This window comes from Rhinatrema bivittatum, chromosome 3 (assembly GCF_901001135.1).
Source record: "Rhinatrema bivittatum chromosome 3, aRhiBiv1.1, whole genome shotgun sequence".
In the NCBI taxonomy this organism is placed as follows: Eukaryota; Metazoa; Chordata; class Amphibia; order Gymnophiona; family Rhinatrematidae; genus Rhinatrema; species Rhinatrema bivittatum.
In genome coordinates, this window is record NC_042617.1 from 253,532,478 (window position 1) to 253,559,633 (window position 27,156).

A 27,156-nucleotide genomic window follows, 5' to 3' on the forward strand; every position below is an offset into this window, starting at 1 on the left:
CTCGCCCGCATTTGGTCGGGCTTTACTGTGATTTCATTGAATATCGGGGGGAGGGAGGGATGGGCAGGGAGGGGAAGGGAAATGGGGAAGGGGTTTCATCTTCTGCAGTGGGTTTCTGGGGGTTCACATTTCTGTTTCAAGAAAACCGTGGGATGGCGGCTCAGGCTGGGGGGCCGTCTCCACATTTTGGCAGCGTGTCTTTGCTTGCTTTCTCTACTCGAATGGTCACTAGATAGGTAAGATAAGGTATATCTCCTGGAATGTGGGGGGTATTAGATCGCCCATTAAAAGGCAAAAAATACTGAGCGCCCTACAAAGACACAAAGTGGGGATAGCGGCTCTCCAAGAAACGCATTTAACAACGGCTGAAAACTTGAAGTTGAGGCGGCAATGGGTTGGTCACTGTTACTCCTCGCCAGCTAGTGGTCGAAAGGCAGGAGTCACAATCTTAATCCACAAATCTCTCAAATTCGAGTTGGTTAAACAGCTCGTGGATGAAAGGGGCAGGTACCTTATACTAATCAGTATAAGGTACCTACCCTGTGCAACATTTATGCGCCAAATGCTTATACGCATTCTTTCTTTCAAGATCTAATCGGGCTGTTACTTCCCAATATGAAGGGGCCCGTCATTGTGTTGGGGGATTTTAATTGCGTCCAAGATCAGAGTATGGATAGGTCGCAACCACCACCACATCCGGTAGACCTCTCTGGAAAGGGGGTTTCCTATCTGTGCTCGGAGCTTCAGCTGCTCGATTTGTGGCGAGTATTGAACCCCACTGAGAGGGACTATACGCATGTCTCAAAAGCTCATTCTACTTTATCCAGGATTGATTACATTCTGATCTCGACTTCTCTGTTCTCTAGAGCTTCACAGGCAAAAATAGGACCCATAGAAATCTCAGATCATGCGATAATCTGGGTGGATATTACAGATGATGTAGGGGAGGGCAAACCGAGGCTCTGGAGATTTCCAAGTTACCTGAGCGAGGATGTACATTTCCGGGAATTTCTCCAGGCCAAATGGAGGGAATATGAACGACACAATGCGGAGCATAAGACACAACCGGGCCTGTTTTGGGCCGCGAGCAAAGCAGTAATGCGGGGAGAAATTACCTCTTACTTGATTGCCAAATCCAAAGGGATGGTTAAAAACATATTGGAGTTGGAACAGAGCTTGACGCAAGCTAAACGGGATTTAGCCCAAAGGCGCAACCCTCAAACTCAAGCTAAATATAATGATATTCTGCGAGTTTTGAACACACTCTTGCATGAACGAGCGCAGCAGATGGCACGGGCTGGGGCACAGAGATTCTTTCGTTATGGTAACAAAGCAGGGAAGCTTTTGGCAAATATGGTAAAATTGGCGAAAGGGTCAACGTTAATAGACAAACTGAAGGATGATAAGGGTAGACCTCTAGTTCTGGGGAAAGATATCTGTGTAGAATTTCGGAAATTCTACACGAGTTTGTATGCTGAAGATAGGGCAGGGGGGAAAGAGCAGGAAGAGGAATTCTTTAAGGATTTGCATATCCCACAGATCAGCTCTCAACAGTTAGACTATTTAAACAGACCTATGGGGCTGGAGGAATTATGGGGCGCAATACATCAGTGTAGTAACCACAAGACCCCCGGACCGGATGGTCTCAGTGCAGAGTACTACAAGTGTTTGCTGGCCCAGGCGGGTGAGGCCTTGCTTCAGTTTTACCATGAAGCGCAACAGCTGGGGCATTTCCCCGTGGAGACAACCAGGGCGTATATTACAGTGCTAGAGAAGCCAGGGAAGGATTTATCGCATCCGGCTGGGTATAGGCCAATATCTCTACTGAATTTTGAGGCAAAACTGTTTGCCAAAATCATGGCAGACAGACTTAGCGTGGTCTTCCCAGACATCATAACTCAAAATCAAGTAGGCTTTGTCAAGGGGAGGGCCATCAGTACTAACATGACAAAGCTCCTTATTGCCATGGAAGAATGCAAGAATAAGAGGACCGAGGCGATGCTTGTCGGCTTTGACTCGGAAAAAGCCTTTGACAGAGTGTCGTGGGACTATCTTTTCTCGGTTCTCTATAGATATGGTTTTCGGGGAGAAATAGTGCACAATATTGGATTGTTATATCATGACCCCAGGTCGGCAATACTGGCTAACGGCCAAGTGTCCGAGGACTTCAGATTACAAAGAGGGACAAGGCAGGGATGCCCACTCTCCCCGTTATTATATATATTGTCCATAGACCCTTTGCTTCGGAAAATTGAAGCAGACCCGCAGATACAGGGCTTCCAGTGGGACGGACGGGATGAGCGGGAATTCATGGTCTCTGCTTTCGCGGATGATGTTTTGGTATTCCTGACTTCCCCACAGAGGTCCTTGGAGCGGGTATTACATCTCCAAAAGGTATTTGGGTCTTTTGCGGGTCTGAAGATAAACGCGGAGAAATCGGAGGCCATGGAGCTGGGCATGACTGTGAAAACGGCTTGGAATGGTGCTTTCCCCTTAAAGTGGGTCCACCAGAACATGCGGTACTTGGGTATTCTTCTGCCCAGGGATTTAGCTAAATTGTATGAGGTCAATATAAGACCACTGATGACTAATATGACCGGTAAATTAAAAATGTGGGAGGGTTTGCCACTGTCTTTGACAGGGAGGATAGCTCTATTAAAAATGTTGGAACTACCAAGGTGGCTGTACATATTGCAACAAATCCCAATTTGGTTAACCTCAAGGGATATAGCGCAACTTAACAAAACGGTGCGTAAATTCCTATGGCGAGGGCGCAGAGCCTGTATCTCCCTGGACACGTTGCGGTTAGACAAAGCCCACGGGGGACTGGCGTGTCCGAGCTGGAGAGACTACAATTTGGCTTGTATATTACGCCACATTAGAGATTGGCTGCAGGGTACGGGGAAGTATACTTCTATCGAGTTTATGAAGCACAGATGCAGTTCATATAGCCCCATGGCCCTTATTCAACTCCAGGCATCGCAGATACCGAACCAATGTAAAGGTTTGATCTTGGCTTCGGGTCGGCGGGCGTGGCGATTTCTCTGCCATAACAAGTTGAGACTGGGGACATGCTTGACACCTTATATGCCGTTATGTGGTAACCCACAATTTACCCCTGGTGTTTCGGGGTCGGTGTTTCAGGCTTGGGGGGCTAAGGGTCTGAGAAGTATTCATCAACTATTTGCCCCGCAGACAGAGACCTTGTGGAGCTTTACAGAGCTTCAAGAATTATATGATCTACCCAAAACTGATTTTTTTGCCTACCTGCAAATCAGGCACTATGTAGCTACTATGTTTGGGCTCCAGTATAATAGGGCTCAATGGAACAAGCTCGATACTATCATCAACCCTGGCTACAACCCAGTCATTCTTGTGCTGCTTTCTCAAGAGCTTTGAAGGGAGTGCCTGACTCATCGGCCCTACTAGCTATACAAAATAAGTGGGTACTACATGCCGATGTCTACATATCCTTGTCGAGCATTGGTAACCTCTTGGAGAGCTGTTATAAAGTCTCAGAAAATGTAATTCTACGGGAAATGGGGTTTAAGTTGTTACACTGCATGTATATCTCCCAATGGCAAAGGTTTGTGGCTAAATTATCCGACTCTGACCTATGTTTGAAGTGTGAGGCACACAGGGGTTCCTTTATACACAGTCTGTGGGAATGTGAGCACCTGGGGTTGTTTTGGGAGGAGGTACTAGGTAGATTGGGAGAGCTCTTGCAAACCCAGATCCCCAGGGACCTCAAATTATGTCTGTTGCGTATGCCGTTGTTGCATATTCTATTGTTGCCGGAGGAGGATAAGCTGTTTCTGAGTAAAGCCTTGCTTACAGCGGTTCAAACTATTCTGTCTATGTGGATTAAAAAGGAGAGGCCAACGAAAGCACAGTGGCTTGCTAGACTGGAAACCTTATGCCAATATGAACTCAAGACAGCGCAGACTCAGGGGCCGGTGAAACGGTCGGCATGCTTCTCCATCTGGCATAAGTTCTGGTGGTCGCTCCCAGAGTACAAGAGAGCTATTCTTCAAAGGTCGATTACCCACCAATACCACGAGTCCGTGCGACCTCCACAGGACACGTAGAAGGGGACTTTTGTTCAGGGTATTTTTCCTACTGCAGGGGAGGGGGGGGATGGAGAGGGGTTCGGGGATAAGGCATTTTGATGTTACTGATTGCTGTGACTGGTTCTGTTTATATTTTGAAAAATTTAATAAAGAAAGATTAAAAAAAAAATAAAAAATTAATGGGATAGGAAGAAAGTCTTGTTGTAGATTAGAATCTGATAAAAAGATAGGAATTAGTGAGTAGGATGCCAGGGATCTGTACTGGGACCAGGACTGTTTAACAAATTCATTAATGATCTGAAAAAAGGAACAATGTATGAAATGATCAGATTTTCAGGTGGCGCAAAATTATTCCAAGTTGTTAAAACATAAGCAGAGTGTGAGGAACTGCAGAAGGATCTCACAATACTGGGGAACTAGGCATCTATCTGACAGATGAAATTTTATGTAGAAAAGTGCAAAGGGATGCACAATGCACATAGGGAAAAATGATCTTAACTATAGCTATTCAATGCTGAATTCTGTAATAGGAATAGCCACTTAAGAAAAGGATTTTGGCATCATTGTTGAAATAGCTCAGTGTGTGGCAGTGGCAAAAAAAGAAAAGTAAATAGATGATAGGAATTATTTTCAAAGGAATGAAGAAAACAACTGAGAATATCATATTGCCTCTGTATCAGTCCATGATGCAACTGCACGTTGACTATTGTGTGCTTTCCTAGTCTCCCCATGTTGTGGGTTCTGGCCACGGGAGTCCACGGCCAATCCCCTACCTTTTCCATCGCAAACCGCCGTCCCTTCTGGATGCTGTGGTGCTCGCTCTTCCGGGCCGGCCGGCCATGGTCCACCACGCGGCAGGAAACGCCATCCTCCTCTCTTCAGCGGAGCTTTCCCTAGGCGTGCATGCACGGGGGAGGCTTCGCCTCTTAAAGGACCAAGCATGGGAAACTCTGGGCCAACTTTCTTTCCTGTTGTTAGAGGACTGCAGTATATATATATATACATATACACACACACACATATATATATATATATATAGCCAAAACTACTCCCTTTGGAGCAAAATACAAGCACCAGTAATATACTCAAACCAATTTTTTATTTTCTTCAGAACAATATCAAAAATATTAAACAGTGTTCAAAAATATATTATATAATGAACATTTATATTAGTGTCTCAATAAAGTGCATCAGTAATTCCATAATGTTTATTTCTCAATAAAGTGCATCAATAAATTCACAGAGCTGAAATAAACCTTCAATCATTCTCAATCATTCCCATTCATATACATACTCACTGCTTATCACCACACGTAACGAAGTTAAAAAACAACACACATCCTAATTCTAAAACATTATCATTAAATCAACTCCTTTCTATTGAATTTCACTGGTCCCCAAACTTCATTACTCCTGATCCTTTCTTCTTAGATTTCATTAATCCCAAATTTCATACAAGGCTCAGTCCCTTGTTGGTTGCCTTTGCAACAGGTCATCTCCTCGGAGTGCTCGTTGCCACGTCAATCCTGGTCTTGATCCAGTTCCAGCTCCTGACCTACTCCTGACTTTCCTCTTCGACTTGATGTCCTGGTACCGACTCCTGGCTTGCTGCTCATCTTTGCTCCTTTGTTGCCTGACTCAACCCCTGGCCTGGTTTCCTCCTCTCTACTCATCTTCTGTCTGCCCCCGGACTCTTGGATTGGACTTTCGTGTTGCTACTCTGCTGCCTGCCCCAACCCGGACTCTGGACCACTTCTTCATCTAGCTGTTCCTGCTTCACCGAGGCAACCCGCACCTAAGTCCTGCTGGCCCCAGTACCCAAGGGCTCAACCTGCAGGGAACGCAAGCTGGAATAGGTGAAGCTCCACCTGGGTTGTTCTCACCTGTTCCGCCTACCGGCAATGGGAACCACCGAGGGCATTCCTTCTGTGGTAGCACTAACACCTGTTCCGGCTCAAGGGTCAACAAACTTAACACCCCATGTAAAAAAAAATATAGTGGAATTAGAAAATGTAAAGAAAAGAGAAAAAAAATGTTAAGGGGGATGGTATGGCTTCTTTATAAAGAAAGTCTTTTCAGTTTGGAGAAGAGACAACTGAAAAAGAATATGATAGAGGTTAATAAAGCCATGAGAAGAGTGGAAATGGTAAATATGGAACAATTATTTGACCTTTCAAATAGTACTAAAACTAGGGGACACTCCATGAAATTAACAGCAGACAAAAGACAAAATTGGAGAAAGTATTTTTTTACACTACCCTAAAAAAAAAAAAAAAGGAAAGGAAAGAAAAAAAAGCTTGCTAGGTAGTCTGGATGAACTATTGGATCTTTTTCTGCCATTATTTATCATATTACTAGAATAAGTTGGAATTTTGAGTGACTGCAAGCTCTTGTCTATTGATTTCCCATTTTACAGCTCAGGAATTCCTTCACATTGTCCTATGGCAGCATATATTTATTTATTAAACGTTTTTATATACTGCTTATAATAAAAAAAAACAAAGATAAACAATATACACAGAAAGACAAAAATAAACATAAAACAAAACTAGTGAAACAATGCAATGCAAGCAGATCATAATTAAAGTAAAAGCATTTAAAACATCTCAGAAATTCATATTCTACAATCTCCTATTGCTGTCATTTGCTGCATGATCTAAATAATAGAGATGTGAATCGGAACCAGAATCGGATCCGATATCAGTTCCGATTCACATCAGATGTGAATCGGAACCAGAATCGGATCCGATATCAGTTCCGATTCACATCTCTACTAAATAATATGAAATTAATGGTATTTTTCTAGTTCACAAACTCAAATACTTCAAAATTGGTTTTGCTGTATTATGCAATGTTAATGAAATTACACAAAATACAAAAAAACCAGACAAATAGTAAAATAATGTATTCATACAAATATTGCATTAGAATGATGATCATAAATGCCTTTTTTGGTAATCATTTTAATTTGTATTAAACATTGCCAATTTGCACATTTTGCCAATTGTAATAAAAACTAGTTTAATGTTATCAAAATGTCAACAAGATACAATAGTAATATGTGAGTTTATCATTAACAAATGTATGAAGCAATGTTCTCCTTGAGAGCAGACTACTGTAGACTTATCATATCTGAATTCATCATATCTTTTAATGCATTTTAAATAAATAACATTATTTAAATGGTTTGGTAATTATTACAGTATTTTCTACAAATAGAGCAATGCTCAGATTTCTAATCAGATTTCAGTTTAATTGTTAGGTGTTTGCTTTGGCTCATAAATATCTTCACACAGTATTTAATGCAACAATCCTGGTTCAGTCTCCTTTGCTTTTTCATTGTTGCAACGTAGCACTCATGAAGGGATAGGCAATGGCACATCCTCACAGAACAGATTAATGTTTGTGTGCCTTTTGGGATGTGGGGATCCAAATTGATTCCTTAAGATTATTATTTTGGCTAGTTTATGTTCTATCACTATAGCTGCAAGCCCAATTAGAGTTGGTTCATGCCTTATGGTTGCTGGATGATGCCAACATTAATTCCTGAACTTAGCTCTCACACTAGGCACTCCCTGGTGGGGTAATGGGGTAGCCAGCAAAGCACAAGTCCTATTTTAAACAGCAAGAGTATTGCAGCAGGCTGTGAATAGCTAAGAAATAAAATGTGAATATTGGGGGGAGGAGGACACTTATATAGTAATATAGTAACAAGATAGTAGATAAACACCAAAATGGTCCATCTGGTCAACCCTGTAGTCACTGGTCAACTTTAGCGTTCATGTACAATTGTGCATATAAATTCCCAAATGGAGCTGGACATCCACTCTCCCTGCCACTCCATGCAGGTTATTCATGCCTTCTAGGAAGCAAATGCAATCATATCACTGCTGTTATTATTTATTAAAATTGATATTCTATATAGCCAAAATGTTGTCCATAGTAAATAACATTTATAAGCATAATCATATTAAACAAAACATCTTAAAAGAAACAGCCAAGAAAAAAATGACAACCTAAATGTTAACTTAAACACAAGCAACCTGTTACGAGCGCGCGCGGGCGCGGTCGTCTCGGGCGGGTGGTGAGCCCTTGGGCCACGGCAGGACCCCAGGAGGAGCCCAAGGCCACACCGTGGGAGGTGAGCTGAGCAGGCATGGTGAGCCAGGCAGGCAGGAACAGAAGCAGGGAGTCCGGCCCTCAGCCGAACCTGCATGCCCATGGTAGCCAACACGGGGAAGTTGACTAATGAACGGTCCTCCGACTGTTCCCGGCCCTTCCGGACCTGCCGCAGGGAACGGCAATGGGCAGCAGGCCGGACAGAGGCGAGGGCAGACAGAGTCCTTATACAGAAGACGTCAGACGGGGGCTGAAGCAGACACTGTAGACAAGGCTGGACGGAAACATGGCACTGTCCATCAGGGCGCCCTACTCAGCCCACCCGTGGGACTGAGTCGCGGACCACCCTGTCCCAGACGCGCCCTACACAGCCCAGGAAGGCTGGTCGCGGACCACGCTGAGAAGGAGGGTGCAGGGAAACTCCAGGCGAACAGGAACTCCGATGCTGGGATACTCACATCCGAAGTCCTTACGGCTGGCAGGCAGGGAAGCTCCAGAGCCCGGGGGACGAATCCCTCCTGTTGGCCACTCCAGGGCCCAACAGGCCAGAAGGCTCAGGAGCCAGACAGGACGTAGGACAGAACAAGCGGAACTGGATCAGGATCAGGCAGCTTCAGGATCAGACATCAGGAAACACGTCAAGGCAGACATCAGGAAACATGGAGGACCTGGATCGGCAAGGTTACAGACAACTGTAATGCACAATCCGAAGGCCCTGTGCAAGTGAACAGAAAGTCCTTAAGTACAGGAGGTAGAAGGCAACTCCCTGGGAGGAGCTTGCCAGGACCGCCCACCGCTGGTCCTATAACTAGGGTAGAGAGCTGCGGGCCAGCCCCTAGGGAAACGGGCGTGGCTGGAAAGCAGGAAGTCCAGACGCAGAGGCATGCAAGCCACAGGCACAGCTAGGCCTCTCAGGCCCTGGAGCAAGTCCCGGATGGAACGTAGGCGAGACCCTGGCTTCAGAGCGGCCTCTGGAGGAAGGTAAGAGACCTCCTGTAGCGCAGCAGCAGGGGGGATCGCAACACAACCAAATCTTAACCAAAAAAATATGAAACCAAAGGTTGCAAACAGTACAAACTCCTATTCACTTCCCAAACATAAAAGACACAGATACAACTACATTTGTTGGTTAACACACACAATAGGTTGCCTCTGAATGTGTCAAAAACTGAAACTGAAGTAATCCTCTGAAATAATCTCAGTTCCCCCACTATTAAAATTGACATCAATGAAGTGAATATTGTTCCTCATGCGAGATATTCAGGAGTATTAAAAGATGCAAAACTTTCACTTGTCCTATAAGTCTGATCAGTTGTGAAATCTGGCTTTTATTAGCTGTAGTTGGTTCGTTACTTCAAACCTCTGATAGAACAGGTACAGTGGGTTAAGTGATTCTATTCCCAGTTGTTACGGTTTTGGGCTATAGCCTGGTGTGGGGAATACCACATACAGGAGTGACACAGGACAGGAGGATGGGAGTAATAGCAGATGATCTGGTGAGGCTGGGTAGAGTCTCTGGAGCCAGGTGCAGAATGATAGAATTCCTGGAGCTGGGTCTCGGCTAAGAAGGCCCTCTTGAACTGAGTGCTGGCTGAGATGGGTCGCTGGAGCTGAGAGCATGGGGGTAAGGGGGACATAAGAACATAAGAAAATGCCATACTGGGTCAGACCAAGGGTCCATCAAGCCCAGCATCCTGTTTGCAACAGTGGCCAATCCAGGCCATAAGAACCTGGCAAGTACCCAAAAACTAAGTCTATTCCATGTTACCATTGCTAATGTCAGTGGCTATTCTCTAAGTGAACTTAATAACAGGTAATGGACTTCTCCTCCAAGAACTTATCCAATCCTTTTTTAAACACAACTATACTAACTGCACTGACCACATTCTCTGGTAACAAATTCCAGAGTTTAATTGTGCGTTGAGTAAAAAAGAACTTTCTCCGATTAGTTTTAAATGTGCCCCATGCTAACTTCATGGAGTGCCCCCTAGTCTTTCTACTATCCGAAAGAGTAAATAACCGATTCACATCTACCCGTTCTAGACCTCTCATGATTTTAAACACCTCTATCATATCCCCCCTCAGTCGTCTCTTCTCCAAGCTGAAAAGTCCTAACCTCTTTAGTCTTTCCTCGTAGGGAAGTTCTTCCATTCCCCTTATCATTTTGGTAGCCCTTCTCTGTACCTTCTCCATCGCAATTATATCTTTTTTGAGATGCGGCGACCAGAATTGTACACAATATTCAAGGTGCGGTCTCACCATGGAGTGATACAGAGGCATTATGACATTTTCCGTTTTATTCACCATTCCCTTTCTAATAATTCCCAATATTCTGTTTGCTTTTTTGACTGCCGCAGCACACTGAACTGATGATTTCAATGTGTTATCCACTATGACACCTAGATCTCTTTCTTGGGTTGTAGCACCTAATATGGAACCCAACATTGTGTAATTATAGCATGGGTTATTTTTCGCTATATGCATCACCTTGCACTTATCCACATTAAATTTCATCTGCCATTTGGATGCCCAATTTTCCAGTCTCACAAGGTCTTCCTGCAATTTATCACAATCTGCTTGTGATTTAACTACTCTGAACAATTTTGTGTCATCTGCAAATTTGATTATCTCACTCGTCGTATTTCTTTCCAGATCATTTATAAATATATTGAAAATTAAGGGTCCCAAAACAGATACCTGAGGCACTCCACTGTCCACTCCCTTCCACTGAGAAAATTGTCCATTTAATCCTACTCTCTGTTTCCTGTCTTTTAGACAGTTTGCAATCCATGAAAGGACATCGCCACCTATCCCATGACTTTTTACTTTTCCTAGGAGCCTCTCATGAGGAACTTTGTCAAACGCCTTCTGAAAATCCAAGTATACTATATCTACCGGTTCACCTTTATCCACATGTTTATTAACTCCTTCAAAAAAGTGAAGCAGATTTGTGAGGCAAGACTTGCCCTGGGTAAAGCCAAACTGATTTTGTTCCATTAAACCATGTCTTTCTATATGTTCTATGATTTTGATGCTTAGAACACTTTCCACTATTTTGTCTGGCACTGAAGTCAGGCTAACCGGTCTGTAGTTTCCCGGATCACCCCTGAAGCCCTTTTTAAATATTGGGGTTACATTTGCTATCCTCCAGTCTTCAGGTACAATGGATGATTTTAATGATAAGTTACAAATTTTTACTAATAGGTCTGAAATTTCATTTTTTAGTTCCTTCAGAACTCTGGGGTGTATACCATCTGGTCCGGGTGATTTACTACTCTTCAGTTTGTCAATCAGGCCTACTACATCTTCTAGGTTCACCGTGATTTGATTCAGTCCATTTGAATCATTACCCATGAAAACCTTCTCCATTACGGGTACCTCCCCAACATCCTCTTCAGTAAACACCGAAGCAAAGAAATAATTTAATCTTTCCGCGATGTCCTTATCTTCTCTAAGTGCCCCTTTAACCCCTTGATCGTCTAACGGTCCATCTGGCTCCCTCACAGGCTTTCTGCTTTGGATATATTTAAAAAAGATTTTACTGTGAGTTTTTGCCTCTACAGCCAACTTCTTTTCAAATTCTCTCTTAGCCTGTCTTATCAATGTTTTACATTTAACTTGCCAATGTTTATGCTTTATCCTGTTTTCTTCTGTTGGATCCTTCTTCCAATTTTTGAATGAAGATCTTTTGGCTAAAATAGCTTCTTTCACCTCCCCTTTTAACCATGCCGGTAATCGTTTTGCCTTCTTTCCACCTTTCTTAATGTGTGGAATACATCTGGACTGTGCTTCTAGAATGGTATTTTTTAACAATGACCACGCCTCTTGGACATTTTTTACTTTTGTAGCTGCTCCTTTCAGTTTCTTTCTAACAATTTTTCTCATTTTATCAAAGTTTCCCTTTTGAAAGTTTAGCACGAGAGGTGTGGATTTGCACACTGTTCCTCTTCCAGTCATTAAATCAAATTTGATCATATTATGATCACTATTGCCAAGCGGCCCCACCACCGTTACCTCTCTCACCAAGTCCTGTGCTCCACTGAGAATTAGATCTAAAATTGCTCCCTCTCGCGTCGGTTCCTGAACCAATTGCTCCATAAAGCTATCATTTATTCCATCCAGGAACGTTATCTCTCTAGCGTGACCCGATGATACATTTACCCAGTCAATATTGGGGTAATTGAAATCTCCCATTATTACTGCACTACCAATTTGGTTAGCTTCCCTAATTTCTCTTAGCATTTCACTGTCCGTCTCACCATCTTGACCAGGTGCACGGTAGTATACCCCTATCACTATAGTCTTCCCTGACACACAAGGGATTTCTACCCATAAAGATTCAATTTTGTATTTAGTCTCATTCAGGATGTTTATCCTGTTGGACTCTATGCCATCCCGGACATAAAACACCACACCTCCTCCCGAGTGCTCCTCTCTGTCATTGCGATATAATTTCCTAGCGTGTAGCAGATGGACTCAAAACAAGTGGGTATAGTGTGCTCGTGCTAGCAGTTGGAGACGGATCTGACGTCAGCACGGGTACATATACCCCCGCAGGAAGTGCAGCAATTCAGTAATTTCCATCTCCAAAGCAGTTTGGAGCTACCCCACGCTCGCTGAGCGTTCTTTCCAAATTCTAAATTCATAGAAGAAACCTACCTGAAGACGAGCCCTGCACTCCTGGTGTGATACCATTCGGTCCCTCCCCCAGTTGAGTTTCCCGAGGCGATTTCCGTGGTCCCTCGGAGGTAAGAGCCTAGGTCCGGTGGCCGACTCGCGGTGGCCGACTCGCGGTGGCCGACTCGCGGCAGGGACCTAGCCCCCGAGTGAGAAGGGCTCGGGCGCGGCACAGAGGCAGCCTCGGTCCCGGCGAGGACTTGGCCCCCAAGCGAGATGAGTTCGGGCGCGGCCTAGAGGCAGCGGGTGCACTTCCTTGAGCGCGGCGCTGACAGTAATCACCCTCTCCCTCCGCAGCCGGAGACCGCCCGGGTCGCAGCCGGGAAACGCCGAAGACAAGGTAAGGCGTACATCTTTACTTGTTGGTCTCCGAGGAAGCGAGGATCAGCGAAGTCTGCCTACGTGGCAACCCGCCAAGGAGGTCGCCATCTTGCCTGCCTGCTCACCTTCTGCCCTGGTTCATCACCGTACTCTAGCGCTCAGGCCAGGGTGTATATGTTAGGCGCCCGAAGATCTTGGGTGCATATTCGATAGAGGCGTACATTGAAGTCACCTGGAATTCATGTTGACAAGCGCACGTTGCTAAGATAGGCGTACGTTGCAGGGCACGTTGCTACACGCACGTTGCTAGGTGCGCATTGCTACGCGTACGTTGGTAGGCGCACGTTGCTACGTGCACGTTGGTAGGCGCACTTTGCTACGCGCACATTGATAGGCGCACGTTGCTACACGCACGTTGGAAGGCGCACGTTGATAGGCGCCCGTTGCTACGCGCACATTCATAGGCGCCCGTTGCTACGCGCACGTTGGTAGGCGCAACCTCAGAGCCACACAGAGCGAGGAAGCAGACTCCCTATGTGCCCAATGTGAGGAGGCCCTGGGAATTCCAGGCCAGGACCGGTCCCAGCCCAGCGCACTTGCCAGTTCCTCAGGGAACACCCCGGACCTAGCAGGCCGCGGTGAACAGCCAGGGAACCCGAGAGACCTGGTGCCCCTAAGGCCAGATCCTGCTTCGCTCTCCTAGGTGGAATTATTCAAGGGGATTCATGCTTTTGTCAGAATGCAGGCTGATCCCCGAACGGGTCCATATGTACCGGATGACTCGGCCCCTGGACCCTCAAGACCTAGGCACGGCCACTCGCCACCCAGAAGCCCCACTTATGGGGATTCAGATTACTCTGAGGAAGACGACGAGCCCCCCGAGGAGGGAGAACTTCCCTCGGGGATAGAACCATATCAGACCATGAGACGCTTCTTTCTGAAAGAGGATCTCCCAGGCCTGGTCTCTCAATGCCTGTCGGAACTGGCTATCCCGGACCATGACACCCCAAGGGAACCTAGAATGAACCCCCTGTTAGAGGGCCTGCGCCAAACGGCTCACCATTTTCCCCTCCTACAAGCAGCACAGCAGCTAATCGATCTGGAATGGAATGCGCCGGAGGCCTCATTCAAAGGGGGTTGGGCCTTGTCTGGCATGTACCCCTTAGATCCGGCAACCAAGGAGCTGCTGGCGTGCCCCAAGGTAGACTCCATAGTTAGCGCAATTGTGAAGCGCACCACCATTCCAGTGGAGGGGGGGGGGGGGGCGGCCCTCAAGGATGCACATGACCGGTGCATGGACGCCATTCTGAAACAAGCCTTTGAGGTGGCAGCTGGGTCCCTACGAATTGCGACCTGCTGCACCGTGGTGATGCGTTCCTGTTTATCACAGGCCAGGAACAACACCCCGGGAGAAGAAATGGAATCAGCCTTCTCGTTCCTCACTGACGCAGCCTCCGACCTAGTCCGTACGGCAGCCAAGGGAGTGTCATCCTCCGTGGCAGCCAGGAGACAGCTCTGGCTACGTAATTGGTCGGCCGACTTCTCCTCCAAGACACGTCTCACAAGAATGCCCTTTAAGGGATCCCTCCTGTTCGGCAGCGACCTCGAGAAACTGGCTAATAAATGGGGCACCTCTCCATAACCCCGTCTACCAGAAGACAGGTCAAGGAGGAGCCAGCGCCATTTTCCTAGGCCATCCAGAGGTAGAAACTCTCAGCGCTTCTACCCTTACAGGGCTCGCTACCAAGCACCTCGTTCTCAGGCCAGGAACCAGCCCTTTCGGACTAAGCACAACAAGAGGAGAACCGGCTCGGGTTCTGGTCCCGGCCGCACCCCACAATGACAATCAGCCAACCCATCCGGGGGTAGCAGCTATAGGGGGCAGGCTAACCCTCTTCTACCACAGGTGGGTCGAGAATACCTCGGACCAGTGGGTCCTAGCCATCATCCGAGAAGGGTATTACCTGGACTTTCTTCGGCTCCCGCCGGACAAGTTTGTGGAATCTCCTTGTTCACCCCTCAAGAGGACGGCACTAGAAGTTACCTTGCGGAGGCTCCTGTCCCTAAAAGCCATTATCCCAGTGCCTGCATGGGAGAAAATTCTGGGCATTATTCCATTTATTTCATAATACCCAAGAAGGAGGGCACTTTCAGGCCCATCCTGGACCTCAAGTCAGTCAAGCGACACCTACGGGTCCCCAGCTTTCGCATGGAAACTCTGCGGTCTGTCAAGAATGCAGTACAGCCAGGGGAGTTTCTCACATCCCTAGATCTGTCGGAAGCCTACTTGCATATCCCAATCCATCGGGATCACCAGCGCTATTTGCGCTTCAAAGTCCTGAATCAGCACTTCCAGTTCCGAGCTTTACCCTTCGGGTTAGCCACAGCGCCGCGGACCTTTACCAAGGTCATAGTAGTAGTGGCGGCGTCACTCAGGAAGGAAGGAATTCTCGTCCATCCCCACCTGGACGATTGGCTGATCAGGGCAAAGTCACCGGAGGAGAGCCACCAGGCAACCAACAGAGTTATATCTCTTCTGGAAAGCCTAGGATGGGTAGTAAACTTGAACAAGAGTTCCCTACAGCCTTCTCAGTCACTGGAATACCTAGGGGTCCGTTTTGACACCCAGGAAGACAAGGTCAGTCTGACCTCCAGGAGGAGATCAAAGCTCCGGAATCGTCTGCTGGCCCTGCTGAGCACCACCCGGCCCACAGCTTGGGATTACCTACAGGTCCTCGGCCTCATGGCATCCACTGAGGTGATCCCATGGGCGCGGGCTCATATGAGACCATTACAACGCGCCCTCCTATCTCGGTGGAGCCCACGATCACAGAACTACACCGTACACCTACCTCTACCAGCCAGAGTGCGGAATCAGCTACGGTGGTGGTTACAGCCCGGCCACATGAGCCGGGGGTCACGAATGTCCTCCCCAACCTGGACCCTGCTCACTACAGATGCCAGCCTGAATGGATGGGGAGCACACTGCGAAGAACTCACCGCCCAAGGGCGGTGGAACAGAGAAGAGTCGAGGTGGAACATCAACCGACTAGAGGCACGGGCAGTCAGGCTAGCATGCCTGCAATTTGCCCACAGACTTTGAAACAGAGCGGTCAGAGTGATGTCGGACAACGCCACCACGGTGGCATACATCAACCGACAGGGCGGAACCAGAAGCCGACAGGTATCCCTAGAAATAGCCCCCCTGATGACTTGGGCGGAAGCAAATCTCCAGGACATCTCCGCCGTCCACATCGCCGGGAAGGACAACACCACGGCAGACTTCCTCAGCAGAGAAAGCCTAAACCCGGGGGAATGGCAGCTGTCGCCCACAGCCTTCCAGATAATTGTGGATCAGTGGGGGACGCCGGGCATGGACCTACTAGCGGACAGGTCCAACGCTCAAGTACCCAGATATTTCAGCCGCAGGTGGGATCCTCTATCCCAGGGGATCGATGCCCTGGTACAGCCATGGCCTCAGGGGATCCTGCTATATGCCTTTCCTCCATGGCCCCTGCTGGGCGCATTATACACAAGATTCAGCGGCACAGAGGCCTAGTTCTTCTAGTGGCCCTGGACTGGCCAAGAAGACCCTGGTACGCAGACATGAGAAGACTACTGGCAGGGAATCCACTACCCCTGCCTCCACACAGGGACCTGCTGCGGCAAGGTCCCATCCTCCACGAGGATCCAGCTCAATTCTCTCTTACGGTCTGGCCATTGAGAGGGCTAGACTAAAGAGAAAAGGATACGCGGGACCGGTAATAGATGCAATCCTCCGAGCACGCAAGTTCTCCACATCACTAACATATATAAGGATCTGGAGAGTATTTGAAGCCTGGTGCGACACTCACAGCACCAATCCACATGCCGCTAAAATCCCTATCATTTTGGATTTCCTGCAAGATGGACTTCAGAAGGGTCTGTCCCTCAACTCCATCAAGGTTCAGGTGGCAGCGCTGTCTTGCTATGGTCCCAGGAGTGACGGCAACACCATTGCCACACACCCAGACGTTTCACGTTTCCTGAAAGGAGTCAAACACATTCGCCCGCCACTGAAGTGGCCAGTGCTCCTGTGGAACCTCAACCTAGTTTTGGAATTTCTAGCAGGACCCGCCTTCAGACCCCTTCGAGGCCTGTCCCTCCGTTTGTTGACCTTGAAGATGGTATTCCTGCTTGCCGTATGCTCAGCACGCTGCATCTCAGAGCTGCAAGCGCTGTCCTGCCGTGACCGTTTCTCAGAATCACTCCAGAGGCTATCCATCTTCGCACGGTTCCTTCCTTCCTACCCAAAGTGGTCTCACGCTTCCACCTCAACCAAACCATATCCTTGCCAACCACGGAAGGTTTGAAGAAATCGGAAGAAGGTCGAATATTGCGCCATCTCGACATCGGCAGACTGTTGTCTAGATACCTGGAAATGTGAGAAGCAGTACGAAAGACGGACCACCTGTTCGTCCTTCACAGCGGGAAGAAGCAAGGGGAAGCGGCCTCACGGGCAACCATCGCCCGCTGGATAAAAGAAGTTATCAAGGCGGCCTACTTAAAGGCAGGAAAACTACCGCCTCTACAGGTCAAGGCTCACTCTACCAGAGCGCAAGCGGCCTCCTGGGCAGAAACTAGGATGCTGTCACCAGCAGAGATATGTAAAGCAGCAACATGGTCCTCCCTCCATGCCTTCTCCAGATTCTACCGTCTGAACGTCCAGGCCAGGGAGGACACAGCATTTGCGAGGGCAATCCTAAACGGACCTCGGGCAGCCTCCCGCCCAGTCCGGTAGTAGCTTTTGTACATCCTACTTGTTTTGAGTCCATCTGCTACACGCTAGGAAATGTAGAGATTACTTACCTGATAATCTCGTTTTCCTTAGTGTATGCAGATGGACTCAACATCCCGCCCGGCTGCCGGTAGACATGGGGATTCACCGACTCACGGTAAGCCATGTTTCCTTATATAGGGCTTCCACCCTGCCGGGTCTCGACACCTTCCAGTTGAGAACACTGGCGGTCTCCAGCTACTATCAATCGGTCAGGTTAATCCTGTTCATTTAATCGATCGGTCAGTTACACATATATCCATAAAGCTTTTGCAAGGAAGATTATTGAATTGCTGCACTTCCTGCGGGGGTATATGTACCCGTGCTGACGTCAGATCCGTCTCCAACTGCTAGCTCGAGCACACTATACCCACTTGTTTTGAGTCCATCTGCATACACTAAGGAAAATGAGATTATCAGGTAAGTAATCTCTACATTTGTACCCCGGTATAGCACTGTCCCATTGGTTATCCTCTTTCCACCATGTCTCTGAGATGCCAATTAAGTCTATGTCATCATTCACTGCTATACATTCTAATTCTCCCATCTTACTTCTTAGACTTCTGGCATTAGAATGCAAACATTTCAAAGTTTGTTTTTTGTTTGTATTTTCATTCTGCTTTTTAATTGATAGGGATAAGTTTGAATTTTTTAGCTCAGGTGAGTTTTTAGTTACAGGCACTTGGACTGCTTTTCTAATTATTGGAACCTCACTGTCGGGATGCCCTAATTCTAATGCATCATTAGTATCCTTTAAAGATACCTCTCTCCGAACCATGCGCTGCTGAGCGACTGTCGGCTTTCCCCTTTGTTCTAGGGGAACTGTCGGCTTCCCCCCTTTTTTCTAGGGGAACTTCAGAAAACACTGGAACAGTATGTGGGAACGCATGGATCTGAATGCAGGTAAGCATGGTCTATTATATTGGAAGTGAGTGCAGGTATGGGTGGAATCAGGATAGTGTGCAGGTAAGCGCGAGACTGGATGAGGGGAACCAGGGCAAGCAAGACAGACAATGACGGGACTAGACAAACCAGGACAGGGACTACACTGAACATAAAACCACAGAATGCCCAAAGGCAGCGAGGCAAGGAAGCAGGATCAGCAGAGGCCCAAAGGCCACAGGTCAAGGCAGGGAAGCAGTAAGCCTGAAGGCGCACAAGGCGAGAAACAGAAGGCTAAAGCAGGGAGCCCAAAGGAACTCTATGCCGAAGCACCGAGGCATGGGCTAGGCAGGGTTAAATAGGGAGTTCTGGTCATTGAGCAGATAGTCATTTCATTTCATTTTCATTTAATAAAATGGTCAGGGAAGTCAGGGAAGACTGGGCCAGCCAGGGGAGTGTGCTCATGGGGGGGGCCCTCTGGTGGGGTGGAGGCTGCACTGCAGCCATAGTCGTAACAGTACCCCCCTTTTTAAGGCCTCCTCCTCCTCCTGTATCCCAACTCTGCAGGGGGTACAGACTGAAGGAGGATGCTATGGGCTGGTGTGGATGGATTTCTTTCATTAAATGGGCTTGTTGCAAACAGGTGCCTCTTGCAGGGTAAATTTGTCTAGACTTACTCTGGGATGGTGGGACTGATTTAAGCCCATGCTGGAACTGCTGGGGCCTCTGAGAGGCCAGGTCAAGCTCCTTCTGGAACTGCTGAGGTCACTGAGAGGCCAGCCTAGACCACTCCTGGAGTGACCATGCAAAGTCAGACCCCTTCTGGGGTGGCAAGGCCAGCTCAGACCCCTCCTGGGGTGGCAAGGCCAGCTCAGACCCCTCCTGGGGTGGTGCGGCAAATTCAAACCCCTCCTGGGACGGCGAGGCAGGCTCAGCCCTCTCCTGAGGTGGTACGGCAAATTCAAACCCCTCCTGGGGTGGAGAGGCAGGCTCAGACCCCTCCTAGGGTGGCAATACAAGCTCAGACCCCTCCTCGGGTGGTGCGGCAAGTTCAGACTCCCTCCTGGGGTAGGATGATACAACTGGAGCAGATGTCCCTTTCAAGCCTGGCTGACTGGGAATAACTAACTACCCCCTGTATGGGTTGGCTAGGAGTGAACGCTGTCCGCTGGAAAAATTTGCTGAATGCAGAAGCCTCCTGCTGGTCTTGGTGCCGGTTTGCAGGCATCCCGTGAAGTTCAACTGGCTGGATGTAGGAGCCTGCTGCTAACTGGCTACAAGGTGTAGGACTGGCCATGTTGGACTGAGAAGTGGGTATAGACCTGACTATGGAGCAATTGGTGGGTACAGACAAGCTACCGATCCTCTGATTACAGGTCCCTGGTTTTGATGTGTGGGGTTGCAGATTAGTAAAAGCACAGGCAGTTCTGGAATGCCTTGGGAAGCAGCTCATCAGCCGTGACTGACCTGCAGCTGGGAAAGGCAGAGCTCTGCTTGGCTACATTAGTGTTCTCTGCTCTAAAGAACTTTGTTTCTGAGGATTGAGCATGGAAGTCACAGGAACATTACTGACCAGGTGAGTGCCAGGGCTTTCTGGTAGATATTTTGATTTTTTTCTGAGAGTTTTTTTCCAAGGTGCCAAGAGAGGATGTGCTAAAATGTTTTATCAATGTAGTGCCAGTTGTAACTACGCAGTTTGCCTGGCTAGGAACAGAACACAGGCTAATTAAACAGGTTGATGTTTCTTGTGGAACAGCTGGTCTGGTAGCAGTACAATGGGGCAAGCTTTGTCTGAGGGTAGTAAGCTAGGGATACAGGGACATTTCCACCATCCTGGCTTAGGAGTGTTACAGTTCAAGCATTCTTGGTACACTGACACATTTTAATTCTGACAGCTACTGCATGCCCAGGATTTCTGGTCTGAGAGCCTGTCAGCAACGAGTACAGGTAAAATACCTCTGAGAATCAGAAAGGTTGTGTGGAGTGGAAAAATAAGTTGACTCACCGAACTGATGCAGACTCCTGTCCCTATATCTGGAGGTGGATGGCTTCCGCATGCTGTTATGGTACGGGGCTGTATCCCAGTGTGGTGAATACTACCTGCAGGAGTGACACAGGACAGGAGAATGGGAGTAATAGCAGATGATCTGGTGAGGCTGGGTAGAGTCTCTGGAGCCAGGTGCAGAATGATAGAATTCCTGGAGCTGGGTCTCAGCTAAGAAGGCCCTCTTGAACTGGGTGCTGGCTAAGAAGAGTCTCTGGTGCAGGGAGCTGGCTGAGACGGGTCGCTGGAGCTGAGAGGATGGGGGTAAGGATGAACTTCAGGAAACACTGGAACAACATATGGGTACGCGTGGTCTGTTATACCGGAACTGAGTGCAGATATGGCTGGAATCAGGACAGCTTGCAGGTAAGTGTGAGCTGGATGAGGGGAACCAGGGCAAGCAAGACAGACAATGACAGGACTAGACAAACCAGGACAGGGACTACACTGAACATAAAACCATAGAATGCCCAAAGGCAGTGAGGCAAAGAAGCAGGATCAGCAAAAGCCACAAGGCAGGGAAGCCCAAGGCGAGAAACAGAAGGCTAAAGCAGGGAGCCCAAAGGAACTCGATGCCGAACCACCGAGGCATGGGCTAGGTGGGGTTAAATAGGGAGTTCTGGACATTGAGAAGATAGTCAGGGAAGGCTTGGCCAGCCAGGGGAGCGTGCTCATGGGGGGGCCTCTGGTGGGGAGGAGGCTGCGCAACAGCCACAGTTGTAACACCAATGTTGTATTACTGCAATTTAGGGATATGCATTTGTTTCAACTGAATTTGCAAAACACAATAAATAAGGGTCAATTTGTTTCATTTCTGGCCTGCAACTAGCTGAGGGTTTCACTGGAATGAAACAAATCTTGTTTGTTTAATTTGGTTAAAGCTTTAGGTTGGGCCTATGCCTAGACATAAAGCCGGGACCTGACCTAGAACATAGGCCAAGGCCCAATGCAGGAGCCACAGCCTAGGCCTGAGTGTGACTCTAGAGTCTATGCCTAGGCCCAAAGCTGGGACATTGCCTAGGGCTTAGACTGAAACTTGAGGAAAAACTCTGGGGTCTTAGCCGAGGCTAGGTCCCAGAGGCTGGATCCCAATACTGGGCCTCTGCCCCAGCTCTGGCCCAATGCCATGGCCCTGCCCAGAGGACATGTGCAAATGCCTGGGTCTCAGCATAGGCCAGAGCTTAGACCCTGGGCTGATGCCACAAACCAGCCTGGAGGTTAGGTTCCATTGCTGGGACCTTGGCCCAGAGTCAGGCCCAGGCCTCAGAACTCCGATGGATGAGTCTTCTTTATTCATTTTTTATTCTTGTACTGATGCCATCCGCTGGGGTCATGCCAGAGTTAATTAACTCTTATGCATCCTCCCCAGCAAAGGGCCCCATTATGATGTATGGCAGGGAAGTTTGCCCTAAGATTTTTCCATATAGAAGGGATGGGTAGTGAGGACAGAAGCCCCCATTCCTTTTTTTCGGGTTTTTTTTTTAAATGTGTCAAACATTAATCAAACATTAATCAAATCAAAATTCATGAGGGAAATCCTCAAAAAAACAACATGAAAACTGAAACAAACATTGCCTCTATTTAGGTTTGCCTATACTGACAATTAGAGCTTTACAGTTGTTTCAGAATGCAGTGGCCCATCTGATTTCTGGCTGCAGCATGAGAGACAATGCAACTCCAATCTTAGCCGACCTCCACTGGCTCACTACTTATTGGAGAATTGATTTAAAACAGATTTGTTTGTTCATAAATTATAGCTGGTTGCTTTCCCTTGGATTAGCACATTACTCTAGGTTTCTAACCCACCAACAGTGCTTTGTTCTGTGCAGAGGAGCTTCCTGGATGTCCCTTCAGTGGCGCAAGCTTGGTTAACAGTCACCGGGGAACAAGAATTCTCCTTTGCTGCACCACCTTATGATCTAAAGATTTTGGTCTGAACAAGGACATTTAAGAGCAAACTAAAAACTTTCTATTTGAACAGGCATTCCCATGAGTAAGATGAGATGTGCTACTATTGGGCTATTGTATTTTTTGTTTTTGTTCTGTCTCCATGTAATATAATTGTGTATGTTTTAATGTATGCAGCCTAGGGCTTTGGAATAGGTGGGGTATAAATCAACAAGTAAAAAAAAAAAATTAATTTGCAACCAAAGGCTGCAAACTGTACAAAGTCCTGTTGACTTCCAGACATAAACAACACAGATAAAACTCAAAAAACTAAGATACCTTATCAAAAGCCATAGAGATTAGGCCCTTTATTTTCTTCCTAAACAGCAAATAATAACCAGGCACCCTCTCTCACAATCCTCGTCCCCATGAGTCTCAATTTGTCACCCTCCCCAGTCCCCCTCTCTCTCAAACCCCCATGTTCCCACTAATCTCAGAGGGAAAAATATCATGAGATTAACCAAACTGCAGTACTCAATACCACATCTTAGTAAACCCTATGCTGACATTGGGCCCCCTGGTGGTAAAATATCACTAGGAAAAATTTCGCAGTTTAGGTGCCACATGTGTGCCACATGATGGCAGCCCCACGGCTCGAGGCTGCATTTTCTTACAAGATCAGAGCAGCACAACCAATTCTCCCCCCTCCCAAGTAGTCTCAGACTCCTGCCCCATACTCTGCTGCTCCTGGAAGAGGGGACCCCAGTGATCACAGGGTTAAAATCAGCTATTGCAAGCCCTGTTCCAAAGCGACTGTGAGAAAGTAAGTGCAGTGTTTCACCTGCTCCAAGATACACATTGTACTGTGTGCCTGGTGTGGGCGAGGTGTGGAAGTACACCCAGGGTAACAGTGCTGTGAGAGGCACCCACGTTGTGTGTCCATGGGTTTGTGATGTGAAAGTTTGCACATTGTTATACCTACTGCAAGTGGTATGTGTATGTACGGCAGGGACATGGCATGAAAGTACATGTGGTGTTACACCTGCTCCCGGGAGGTACATGCATTGTGAGTCTGCAGTCAGTTGGTAGGAAAGTCAACACACTGTGACCTCTGTCAGGAGAGTTAGTGCCTGCCCTGCATACATGCTGTTTTCTCCCATCACTTTGACTGGTTTTTCCATTAGTTTAAGAATCATGAAAATAGAAGTCATAAGCACTAACAAAACTAAATAAAAAAGATTGTTGTCATAGGCCATTCAGAATAACGGAAGTTGTAAAATCTCTCTTTGTAGAATGGAAAATTTAATTTTTTTTAAGTGCCTCATTTACCAATATTTATGTTTTACTTTTATGGGTTTGTAGTAATTATGTAAAATAATTATTTAAAAATTATGGGGCGGATTTTAAGAGCCCTGCTCGCCTAAATCCGCCCAAATCCGGGCGGATTTAGGCGAGCAGGGCCCTGCGCGCCGGTGAGCCTATTTTACATAGGCCTACAGGCGCGCGCAGAGCCCCGGGACTCGCGTAAGTCCCGGGGTTTTCTGAGGGGGCGTGTCGGGGGCGGGCCCGAACCGCGCAGCGTTTTTGGGGCGTGTCGGGAGCGTTCTGGGGGCGTGGCCACGCCCTCCGGATCCGCCCCCAGGTTGCGTCCCGGCGCGCTAGCGGCCTGCTCGCGCGCGGGGATTTATGTCTCCCTCCGGGAGGCGTAAATCCCCCGACAAAGGTAAGGGGGGGGTTTAGACAGGGCCGGGCGGGTGGGTTAGGTAGGGGAAGGGAGGGGAAGGTGAGGGGAGGGCAAAAAAAGTTCCCTCCGAGGCCGCTCCGTTCTCGCTCCATTCCCTCCGAGGCCGCTCCGTTCCCTCCGAGGCCGCTCCGTTCCCGTTCCCGTTAGTAGATACGGCTACGCGCGTATCTACTAAAATCCCGCGTACTTTTGCTTGCACCTGATGCGCCAGCAAAAGTACGCCAAATCGCGCGGTTTGAAAATCTACCCCTATGGATATAGAGCTCATGTAATTTTTTTCCATGGAAATAAGATAAGCAGAGTAAGTGATTATATGGATATCGATGAAACTAAAAAAATGTTCTAATGATGCATTCTTCATATTAAAATGCTCAAAAATACCAGAAAATACAGCAACAAATAAAATCTCACCATCTGTTTAGTGAAGCACTTCCAAACGTACCTTCAAGTTTAAGAAAATCTAAAGATTAGGTTTTGAAGAACAGAAGTCTGGCAAAATTTGCAAACCTACAGCAGGGCAATGTAATAAAATAATTCCAACAAATTCAAGAGGACATCATTTTCAAATATTGGCAAAGGAGAAGCATCCAAATGCTTTTAGAGACTTACTGCTATGACAGAAAACATAAGTTTGAAAGCTGAAATGAAAATCAATGAAACTGTTCCCCAAGGTCTAATATATAGTAGAGATGTGAATCGTTTTCCATATCGTCTTAACGATAGAAATCGTGTGGCAGGGCAAGAAAATCGTGTTAGGCACGATTTTTTAGTTAAAAAATCGTTAAAAATCGTTTTTTCCGATTAGTGCGCACTAACTGGGAGTTAGTGCGCACTAACTGAAAATGATACAATTTGACACTTTTCAGGTCAGTTAAGGTCAGTTTAGGAATGAATATGTATTCCTATTGGCTGCCCTCTTATTTATTCATGTTACCAAGCTTCCCACTGACAGTATATGGGGGATGGGAAATGGAAACAGTTGGTAGCTTGACAAAACAAGTAATGTGATCAGTCAATGTGACTAGAACTTGTGCCCTAACCCTGATACCAGGGGTATTGTGATCTTCCTGCACACAGTGCCCTATCCCTATTAATACCAGGAGTGTTGTGATCTTCCTGCACACAGTGCCCTAACCCTGGCACCAGGGGTGTTGTGATCTTCCTGCACACAGTGCCCTATCCCTATTAATACCAGGAATGTTGTGATCTTCCTGCACACAGTGCCCTATCCCTATTAATACCAGGAGTGTTGTGATCTTCCTGCACACAGTGCCCTAACCCTGGCACCAGGGGTGTTGTGATCTTCTTGCACACAGTGCCCTATCCCTATTAATACCAGGAGTGTTGTGATCTTCCTGCACACAGTGCCCTAACCCTGGCACCAGGGGTGTTGTGATCTTCCTGCACACAGTGCCCTATCCCTATTAATACCAGGAGTGTTGTGATCTTCCTGCACACAGTGCCCTAACCCTGGCACCAGGGGTGTTGTGATCTTCCTGCACACAGTGCCCTAACCCTGGCACCAGGGTTGTTGTGATCTTCCTGCACACAGTGCCCTATCCCTATTAATACCAGGAGTGTTGTGATCTTCCTGCACACAGTGCCCTAACCCTGGCACCAGGGGTGTTGTGATCTTCCTGCACACAGTGCCCTATCCCTATTAATACCAGGAGTGTTGTGATCTTCCTGCACACAGTGCCCTAACCCTGACACCAGGGGTGTTGTGATCTTCCTGCACACAGTGCCCTATCCTTGGCACCAGGGGTGTTGTGATCTTCATGTACACAGTGCCCTATCCCTATTAATACCAGGAGTGTTGTCATCTTCCTGCACACAGTGCCCTATCCCTAATACCAGGGGTGTTGGGATCTTCTTGCACACAGTGCCCTAACCCTGGCACCAGGGGTGTTGTGATCTTCCTGCACACAGTGCCCTATCCCTATTAATACCAGGAATGTTGTGATCTTCCTGCACACAGTGCCCTATCCCTATTAATACCAGGAGTGTTGTGATCTTCCTGCACACAGTGCCCTAACCCTGGCACCAGGGGTGTTGTGATCTTCCTGCACACAGTGCCCTAACCCTGGCACCAGGGTTGTTGTGATCTTCCTGCACACAGTGCCCTATCCCTATTAATACCAGGAGTGTTGTGATCTTCCTGCACACAGTGCCCTAACCCTGGCACCAGGGGTGTTGTGATCTTCCTGCACACAGTGCCCTATCCCTATTAATACCAGGAGTGTTGTGATCTTCCTGCACACAGTGCCCTAACCCTGACACCAGGGGTGTTGTGATCTTCCTGCACACAGTGCCCTATCCTTGGCACCAGGGGTGTTGTGATCTTCATGTACACAGTGCCCTATCCCTATTAATACCAGGAGTGTTGTCATCTTCCTGCACACAGTGCCCTATCCCTAATACCAGGGGTGTTGGGATCTTCTTGCACACATCCCGGTATCAGGGATAGGGCACTGCATGCAGGAAGATCACAACACTCCTGGTATCAGGAATAGGGCACTGTGTGCAGGAAGATCACAACACCCCTGGTATTAGGGATAGGGCACTGCGTGCAGGAAGATCACAACACTCCTGGTAT